This window comes from Choloepus didactylus, chromosome 1 (genome assembly GCF_015220235.1).
Source record: "Choloepus didactylus isolate mChoDid1 chromosome 1, mChoDid1.pri, whole genome shotgun sequence".
NCBI classification, from domain to species: Eukaryota; Metazoa; Chordata; class Mammalia; order Pilosa; family Megalonychidae; genus Choloepus; species Choloepus didactylus.
Window position 1 is genome coordinate 151,503,068 of NC_051307.1, and position 9,104 is coordinate 151,512,171.

Consider the following 9,104-nt stretch of genomic DNA (forward strand, 5'->3'; position numbering starts at 1 on the left):
TGGTTGTGGCAAATGGCCAGCACCCTCAACAGCCACCTTTTCTTGTACTTGTCCATCAGGCTTTGGCTCTGTCATCTGATCCTTTCTAGATTTCAGTCTGCAGATTCTTGGCCCATGGGTCCTGAGCCCACCCCCATCCATGCAATCTGACCGGATTTCTGCCCACAATGAGGGGACAGGTAGGGGGTATGGCAGCAAGAGACCTGAGGCCCCAAGCTGGATAAATTGATTCTGGGATGAGCCATGGGACCAGGCGCCTCCACTGGAAGGCATCAAACCCTGCTCGACCTATGGTAACAGACCCTGAACTCAACTCCCTATCCCTAGAAACAGGACTGAACCATGGGCCCTCCCTGGCCCAACTCTCGGACAGATGGCCTGATTTAACCCAATGGACCACTCAGAACATGGGTTCCTTGGCTTTAAATGCTGCCACTGTGGGAAAGCCCTGCAAAGGGGATTGGACTCTGAAACCAAGAAACAATCTGAAGTGGAAGAGAAGGAAAGCATTAGTGAAGAGCACTGGTACTTGGGTTTGCCAGAACTTAAAGAGAAAGAGAGTTTCATAATAGAAGAGCAGAGTTTTATGTTATGTGAAGACCTTCTCTACGGTAGAATGTCATTCAAGAGGATTTAATCCTGAGGTAGAGAAATTAATGCTTCAGATGAATGCCAAAAACAAAGCAGAAGACATTAAAGATGAAACAGTGGAGCTCGATGTGCATGACGACGAAATGGCTAGAAGATATGAGACCTTGGTGGGAACAATTGGAAAAACGTTTGCCAAGAAAAGAGACCGTGCCAGTTATGAAGAAGATGCAATGGAAACCTGAAACCAATTAAAGCAAAGAAGATGTTCTTAAAGCCCCAAGATTAAAATGATGTCCTAAGATAAGGTTCCAGGCTGCCCCATGAATGTCATATTTTGAAACTCATTCCAGTTGTTTCTCTACAGTTATTAATACTATAGAGTATATTTGTAAAAAAATGTATAATTTTGGAAGCATGCTGTTTTTGAAACAGATGTGTGATGGACGTCATACATCCTTTGCTTAATAGTATTCATCATGGGTTTTCGCCCTTGACCTTCAACTGTGCATGTGTACATGTATGTCTCCTAAAGATTTTTTGACCTCAGCTTTTTCAAATAAAGCTCTTTAGTCACTGACTTGGATTAACTCAGATAAATTAATATCAGTGTTTAAATTGCCTTTATGTTTATATTTTACTTTTAATTTTTCATCAGGTTAAGACCAATTCATGCATACAATTTTGAAATCAAATGTCTTATGAAAATTTATTCTATGTAAATTTATCAAGAATGAACATGCCACTCCAATCTGAAAGTATTTGTATTTGCATGCTGCCAAGCCATTGTCAGTTTATAGTTTTATAGTTATTTTCTTAAAGCCCTTAATTAATTCAAAATATATATATTCTGAAATAAACATGTTTTCACACACAAAAAAGAGATTCAACCCATAATGCATCATATGATTCAATATTTTGCTTTATGATTAACCATAATGGTCCTGTATTAAGTGGCTTTCTATTTATGTAAGTTCTTAATAGAGCTGCAGCAGTGCACCCTAGATACTCAGAAACATGTTGGAACTCTGAAAATTCCCAGGAGGTGTTGCATAGAAAGAGAAAGTCAAGGAGAGCCTGAGGTTACCAATTAGACCCCTGCACGTGAGGAACAGCAGCACAGCACACAAGAAGAGGCCCTTCACATATTCTTCACATTTCACATGGCCAGGGGAGGATGTAATACCAAATTAATTCTCAAGGCAAAAAAATGAGTGTCACCTAGTGAATAAAAAAATTGAAAAAATTATTAGCATGAAGGAACATCTGCAGCCATCACAATGAAATACTGATACATAGTCCATCTTAAGGTCATTTAATACCCAGAACAATGATACTAATGTGTGGACAGAGACCCTAGGTAACTGCTTCTCTGTATCTCTGCCCTCTTTAGCTGCTTGCTGAAAGTCATCAGTCCAATCCTGTGAATCACTGGAATAGCCACAGAAATTGCCAAAATAACCTCCAAGAAGCAGATGGTTATGAAGGCTTCTGTCCAGCTGCCAGAACTCCATATGTTTGCCAATCTGTGTTTCCAACATGCACCATTATACTTAAAACTATACTTTTCCTTTTCCTGCCATTTCCATGTTAACTCTACCATAATTAACAAGGTTCTAATATTTTTCCAGAAAACAAGAAAGCACAAGGTCTGTTCACCTTGGTTTTATCAATAGAAAGGCATAAAGCAAGTCTCAGGCACATTAAATCCCCAAACCTTCCACCTAAACTGCAGCTTGACTCTCATGTAAGTGGTCTTCAAGAAGTGTTTGCAGTTTTTGTTTGTTTGTTAATTTTAGTTGTGTCCTTGTCTCCTCTAGGCTCTCAAAGCACCTCAATACCAAGATGGCAGATCTCTGATATCTTTCTGAGTCTACCAGCAAAAAAAAAAAAAAAAAAAAAAAAAAAAAAAAAAAAATTAGTGGTAGTTTCTGGAAAGAAACTAGTCACAACTTTCTTATTTCCAAAACTGGGAGAAATTATGTTGAAGAAGCAAACTCTCTACTTCAGAACAACAGCTGTATTTCTTCAGCCAGCAATGCCAACTGATACACCCCAAACACCGTGACAGCAAAATCTTTGGTACCACCCAAGATGCTGAAATTCTAAATATCAAAAACAAAGCACTTTGAGTGATCTGCACCCAAGAAGAAGACTGAAATATTTGCCAAACCCAAGTTGACCCTTCTGGGAACTCAGAGGTGCCGTTGTTCAGAGGCCAGTTTTTCCAATGATTGGTCTTTCTGTTGACTTGTTTACTTGTTCTTGGCCCAGACTGTCCACTCCCTCCAGGGACTGGCACCACTGGGTGTGGAAAATGTCCAAAATTTCACAAGCTGTGTGCTTCTGCAAAAGTCTACTCGGCATGATTGCATGATGTTCTAGTGCAGGACTCAAGCTCCTAATCATTACACATAGTATTTTCTCACACTCCCCTCTCCTATTTTCTCAGTAATTCAAGTAACATACCTGTGATATTGGAGAGAAAATACCCCTAAACACTCAACCATTCAACATTTAAAAGAAAAAAATCAAATTCCTTTCAGTGAATATTTTGTAGTTATGGAATAGTACATTGGCTTTATTAATAAATTTGAAATAACATTGGTGTGGGGCAACATGATAGAAAAACTTAGATTACATGGAGATATGTGCATTTCAATCACAAATTTAAAACTAAGCATTATGACATTCCAATTATATTTTAATGATTGAAACTTGGAACTGATGCTGATTTGTCAAAATAACTTTTGAAGACATTTTTCTTGCCTTCAGCTAACTGGATACCTGAAACAGGAAAGAGGTAGTGAAAAAGAGAAATGGTGTTCTAATAATGAAAAGAAAAGTTTTTTTGTGCATGTGTGTGCATATGTTTTTGGATTATAGTTGACAACCACGATAGGAAGATCTAGCATTAATGCACAGAGTTTGGGCATGTTTTCATATATAGGTCACAGTGTTTGCATTTGCTTTACTACTGCAAAAAGTTAACATCAACCCAGTACAATTAATGACAAAGACTGCGACACATAATTTCTGTCTGCATGCATGTCCTCCCTTCCAATGTCAAATGCTCTTATGCTTAGGTTCTTCTTGGAGTCTTTAAAAACAATGATAAGTTTGGAAAGGGTTTTTCTCATTAGAAAATTGAATGTAAAATTCAAGATGATTATATGTGGAAACTGAAATCTTAGAGTATTTTTCTTACAGCATTTCTTCCTCCCAAGGAGAGAAATCAAAACTGCAAAAATACAATGGATAAAAATATTTACCTTGAAAAGCTAACACTAGTGAGTTAAAAGGAACTGCTTCTTAAAAAGGGAACTGCATTTACACATCTTTCCCTTCTATAAAAAGTAATTGACTAAATGAGGTCCAGGTAGGGAAATCAGACCAGATAAATAGTACGCTTCTGTTGGGGGTGGTGTTTTACTTACAAGAAGATTTTTCATTGGGTTTGATATGGACTTCCCAATAATGTTTGCAATCTTTTTCCTACATTTGAAACTCCAACCACACTAAAAATCTTGTACACTGTCCATGCCTCTGGGCCTTTGCACACACTGTTCTTTCTGCATGAGAATTTCTACTCCCTACAATCCCTGCCAGTCTGAAGATTGTCCAGCAAGGAAGTTTCTTATTCAGATGGGATGGAAAAGAGTCCAGAAACTGACCCAAGCATGATCTATAAATATATATATATACTATTATAAAGGTGGTAATTCAAATTAGTTAATGATTTAGTCCATAGATAATGGTGGGAGAATTTACTATTTATATTGAAAATAAAGTTAGACCCCTGCCTCATGCCTTATTCAAAAATAGATCCCATGTAAACATGAAAAACAGAACTATATGAGTACTAGGATATTATTTAGAATATTTTTTTCTAATTGGCATGTACAAAGTGGTAATATATGGAAGAAGAAATGCAAATAACTAAAACTTATGGAAAGATAGAAACTTCAATAATTTGAGGACATAAATGTAAATTGAAATATCTTTTCTATACCAATTATCATTTATCATAATATCTTAATAATAGGTCAGGCAAAGAAAGGTCACTCTCAAATGTTGGTAAGAGTCTAAATTGTATAAAGATTTTAAAGGACAAATAGTAACTACCAAAATTCCAAATGTCTATACATGTTAACCCAGAAATTTTAGTTTTATGGACTCTTTTAGAAATACCCGTTCATGTGTACAAAGACACATAAATACATATACACATAAGGGTGTTCATTGCAATATCAGTTCCTAAAGCAACAAACATAAGACAACAGAAGTCCATCAACAGATCAGTTAAATCAGAGTCCATCCATAAAACAAAAAATTGGACCACTGTTCAAACAAATGAGGTATAGCTCTATTTACCAACTTGTACATCTGTCCATGATATACTTTCAAGTTAAAAAAGAAAGTTTCAGAAAAATACACACCAAATGCTTCCATATACAACCACATAGATATATCATTTGAGTATTTTACAAGTGTTTTAGTTCGCTAAAGCTGCCAAACTGCAATATATGCACTGGTTATATGCACTGCAATATATGGACTGGTTTTTAACAATTGGGATTTATTAGCTTACAAGCATCCAGTTCTGAGGCTGTGAAAATATACAAATCAAGGCATCATCAGTGGATACCTGGCCTCCTTTGTCAGTTGGCAAGGCACATGGCTCTGCTGGTCTCTCACTTCTCTTCTGAGTTTTGTTGCTTCCAACTTCTGTCTTCAGTGGCTTCCTCTCTGTTTCTGTGGCTTTCTCTCTCAGCTTCTGTGTATGTCCTTCTCTCAGCTTCTGGCTATTCCATCTTTGTTTCATCCTCACATAAAGGACTCCAGTAAGAGGATTAACACCCACCTCAACTGAAATAAACTAATCAAAAGGTCTCACCTACAATAGGTCTACACCCAAAGGAATGGATTAGCTTTAAGAACATGATTTCCTGGGGTACCTAACAGCTTCAAATCATCACAAGTACATGTATAGCTACTATAATTATATGTATATGATTCTAACCCACTTATGTGTCACCTATTCTTTGAACCTTTTTCTGCCTCCGCATGATTATAATCTTCTACTCTTAAATTATGTCCATACTTTATGCATGCACCTACAACTCCACTACCATCACACCTTTGCAGTTTCTGATCAAGATAAACATAAAAAAGATTTTCAGTGGCAATATGGTGAAACGTTCAAATATATACACTAACTTGCCACACCCGCAATACCAAAAACATGTTGAGAATAAAATCAGAGACAATCTTTCAAATACTTGAAGTCACAACTGTTTGCCAAGCCTATCTCCAGACAGCAAGAGTTGTAGAGATACTACACCAAGGCATGCCCCCAAGTCGTGGCACTACTGCACCCCACTAAGAGCAGAGACAGACTCCTGGGTGGAGGCTGGAAGTCCCCTCTGCCAGGAAGCCTGCACATATAATGATCCCTAATTTTTAAATCTCTATCAAGTGCAGATGGGTGGGAGCTAGAGAAAGAGAAGAGTGTGAGCCCTTGTGCACCGTCAACAGCCCACAGTAAGGAACAGCCAGGCAGCCCAAACAGATGTTTCACATCTATTCTCCTAACATCTGCTCCCATCAACCCTGTTGCCAGGCAGGGTTTTACAGACATTAGGATTACGCCAGTAACTATAAATTTGAAGTACTGCTTCTATTGGGGAGGACTGTTTGGAAAGAGCGTCATTTAAAGGAAAGAAGATCAAAACACAGAGATGACTCAAGCCAAAGTTATCATTCACATATAACTGCAGTTTAACATTTTGAAAATATCAGTCTCAGAGGTTAGAATGTCTCAGTGCCAAAAGTCTTCCATGAAAGGACAGAATTGTTCAAGAGATATGATATCTTTAAGATTTCCTATGAATTTCCTTCACCAATCCTCTCTGCAAAAACCCATGATATATTGCTAAGATCAATCTGAGAAAACTGTGATATTAAATCCTTAGAGATATTCCTCCAACTCCAACCCTTTTCTAACCACCATCTTCTACTTCAAATTCAAAATCACTAATGGACTTGGGGGTTTAGCAGGATTCAAACACATTCAGCATAAAGTTATATTTAGATAGATGATAGAGAGGGGGATAGAGAGATTAACCATTATATTTATGTGTTTTATATATATGTATATATAAATGTAAATGTATGTACACTTGGGTGTGTGTGTTTTATTTATATGTTATACATGTGCATATAACACAATGGCAGGCATGAAAATATTTGCAAGCAGCATCTTGTAGGGACATAACAAGATGTTATGGTCATTTGTTCTGATGAGCTGCACAGAAAAAAACAAAATCCGTACCCAAGTGGAAACTAGAATAAAGCAAAGAAATCTCTTCTTAAAACCTCACAGACATCTTCTAATGCAGTGGTTCTCAGTGTCATCCCCAGACCAGCAACACCAGCATCTCCTGGGAACTTGGTAGACATGCAAATTCTCGGGAGCCACCCAAGACTTAAGGAATCAGAAACTCTGGGGGTGAGGCCCAGCCATATGGATTTGATGAGCTCTCCAGGTGATTCTCATGCACCCTCAAATCTGAGAAGCACTAAGCTAATGGATTATAGTTTTGTGTGTTTTGATAAACTCAATTTGGAAGTAAATTAACCATTTGTGTTACTCAAGGCCTTCTTTCACAAAAGTTTTCACATTTGACTTACTGAGCTAATTCTCAGCATCTATGATCCCTCATTTGGTCATTACAGATGTACACATATATTTTTAAGGCAAATTTGCATATAAGCCATGACAGGAAAATATATGACCAATAATTCCCTTGATTTATATTTAACAGATCGTCTCTAATGAAAAAATTAAAATTATAGCAATTGGACCTATCTGTATATTCCAAGAGGCACATCTAAATTAAAAGCTGGACAATATCTATGCTCCTTATAAAAGAAAGATATTTATAATATGTCTCCCCCTTGACTTCAATCCTACTTCCATCATTCTCTGTCTTTCTGATGCCTTCAAAATCACTAACAGCTATTTATGAAGTGAGCCTTGAATTTATGATACAACTTCAAATCCAGCACCTTCTTATTGCAGGTATGTTAGGGGATAACATTCTTCTGCATCCCGTTACAGTGGAGTGTGAGTTTTCATGACTTAAAGTCTGCAAGCTACTTTCTAAATCTTAATGAATTTTCTACAAAACTATATTATAAAGTCAATATTCATATTTCTTCCTTAAATAGTTCAAACAAATTTAATCAATGAAATGAAAAGCATAAACATGGACAAACTATGAGTATTTGTCATTGAGTTTGACTGAACTTGAAATCACAAATAACCCAAATAAAGGTCCTACCCAGGCAACACAGTAGCTCTGATTATCGGAGAAACAATTTTTATTCTGTTAGCTCTGAATACTTTAATAGAAACACTAATTACATTTTAACTTAATTGAAATGGATCAGAATTTCAGATGACAGTATAGAGAAACAAATAACAAAGTAACAAGTTTTCTCTAATTAACACTGTCAAAGATACCATTAAAATAATTTTATTCTTATTTCTGATTTATCTTAAATCTGTACATAAATATTCCTCAGACTGAGGCCAAGTAGTAGGACATTCACGTTTTAATTTGCTCTTCATATGTCTCTTGAATTTAGCCTTATTGACATGATATATATCTATAGATATATATAACAAGCATGTGAGTATTTCCAGCTGTGCATTAAATCCTCCATTTTTAATTCCTGCATTCATACCATATGCCTTTGTATACAAGATTCAACTGATCACAACTTTTGAATTCAAAATGAATTAATTTAGTGATTACAATTAAAACTTTGTTTACCATCAAATAGCAGCTTATATCCCATTCAAAATATCAAATCAAAAGTAATATTTATCTTTAGGAAAATATAACACGTGTTAAAATGTTTTGCACAATTGTGGATTACATATATACCTGAAACTATTAAGCCCGAAAGAAAACATATTTGCCAATATATGAATCTATAACTTGATTTTTTTTTCTTTTTTGGATAAGTAATTTTTAAAATTTTGTTGAATGTCCTTATTAGCTTTAGCATGGCTCCGCCTCTTTCTCGTTCAACATGCCAACTCTGGGAACCGGTAGCAGCAAGAAGGAAACTGCTGCCCTGGCAGTCTGAGCCTCCTCTTGGCTCCTCCAGCCCTGCCCCCTGTTTCCTTGCCTCTGAGCCTGACATAAGTTGCGGTTGTCACCAGCAGCTCAAGTAGCAGACAGAAGCCCCCGCCTGCTCTGAGACCTCGCCAAGAGCAGCAATTGTTCAACACCGGTGGGTGCGGGTGTGAGCCTGGCACCTCCATGGGAGAATTTCGAGTTGAAAGACAAACCTCTATTAATGGTGCATACTAATTATCTTTACATTTTAATTAGAAATGCTTGAGCTAAAATCACTCACTGAAAACTTAATGAGCAAAGGAAGCTTGCTTCCTGTTCCTCTGCTTTTCTCATACAAGGAAGAAGCATAGACTGGCCTGAATC

The 9,104-nt window shown here is 36.8% G+C and overlaps 1 pseudogene; it reads left to right on the plus strand.

Moving 5' to 3' along the window:
* Positions 1-391: 391 nt before the first annotated feature.
* LOC119526142 lies at positions 392-877 on the plus strand (annotated as a pseudogene).
* Positions 878-9,104: the final 8,227 nt, after the last annotated feature.